Below are 1,533 nucleotides of genomic sequence, written 5' to 3' on the forward strand. Positions count from 1 at the left end.
GCTAACACCGTCCATTTCAGAAGCTAGCACAGATTAGTAAATACGAGGCACCAGGAATCAGACCAGCTCTCCATAGATGGTATTAACATTGATATCAGTTCCTATTGGGAAAATATAACAATAATCTGAATGTTCAATTTCCTCATAAAACATTTGTCGCACAGTTCTTTAGTCAGACAACAGAAAACAAAGCAGCCGTGGTCTCTGAAAGGAGCTCGTGATGCCATTGTAGAGGTATGCTCGGCCAGGCATGGCGGTGCACATCTGAGCTCCCAGCACACGGGAGGCTGAGGCAGGAGTAGTAGTGTAAAGGACAGACCTGCTTGGCCTACACAGTGAGTACCAGGCCAGCCAGAGCTACACAGCAAGATGCTGTCTCAAGATAAACGAACAACAAACCCACAGGAACACTGATATCCCTTTACTAATATTAGTAGCGGTCGTCAGCATTTAAAACTGCGCATGCGTCAGTCCCGGCTAGGCACAGGGTGTTTGTCTCATACGCTGGATGCCCAGGAAGTACTGTCGAGCATGCTCGGATTCCTCTGCAGTCAGTGGAACACAGTTACAGGCTTAATTTCTCATCTGGTAAGGGGATTCAACTCATTCATTACAAGGTTCAGCATGGTTATGAATACAGGAAGACTTTGGGAACAGTCAAATCATACAAAATCACATGTTACTATTTGTTAGGGGCTATAGAAACTCAGTTACAAAAATAATTTTAATGAACATTTACTGCCTGTCAGAAACTGTGTGTGTGTATATATATCTATATTCCTATTTAATCTTCTCTCTGGGTTAGTAGGTTTAGAAAATAAAATTACATTTTCTCATTAAATTTGATTTCAAGTAAAGAATGGATAAATGTTTGTGTTCAGTGATCAGAGTTTATTTGAAATACTTAAGGCTAAGGCTATATTTAATATTTATCTAATGTTAAAGTTTCCCTAGGCATTCTGTATTTTATTTGGCAGCCATACATCAGTAGGTGCAATAATTATGTATATAATCTGACAAAAGAGGATCAGTTTAGCTATCTTCCTGACATCACTAAGTATCCCTTGCATGTTCTACATAGAAAAGCAGTGTTAAATAAAGAGACAAACTGAGAAAACCAGGCTATTATGTCAGGATTCTCATTATAAGAATATTTAAGTGTTTATAAATGTTTATAATTTTTAAAATAAAATTTTATAATCAAATATTCATAAATAGAAATAATATAAAAATTTAAATGTTTTATATAATATAATTAATAGTATATAAATATAATGTAAGTATAAATTAGATATTTTACACAATATAACTATAATTTTATAATATAAATATATTTCTCAAAATATACTAATCCAAAATCCAAATATTAAATGTAAAAATGTGTTGTGTAATTGTCAAGACCACTAAGAAGGTAAGGGGACCTGATGCCAAGGTTGATGGCTTATGTTCCATACCCGGAACCTACTTGATGGAAGAAAATACCTTCTCCTGAAAGCTGGGCTACACACACACACACACACACACACACACACA

At 35.6% G+C, this 1,533-nt stretch overlaps 1 long non-coding RNA gene across 1 annotated transcript in view; it reads left to right on the top strand.

Moving 5' to 3' along the window:
- Nucleotides 1–501: 501 nt before the first annotated feature.
- LOC115065370 overlaps nucleotides 502–1,533 on the top strand; it is a 24,033-nt gene continuing 23,001 nt past the window's right edge. Inside the window, exon 1 of the long non-coding RNA XR_003845157.1 lies at nucleotides 502–588. This is a non-coding gene — a long non-coding RNA (uncharacterized LOC115065370). The remainder of the gene's footprint in view (nucleotides 589–1,533) is intronic.

This window comes from Mus pahari, chromosome 1 (genome assembly GCF_900095145.1).
Source record: "Mus pahari chromosome 1, PAHARI_EIJ_v1.1, whole genome shotgun sequence".
Lineage (NCBI taxonomy): Eukaryota > Metazoa > Chordata > Mammalia > Rodentia > Muridae > Mus > Mus pahari.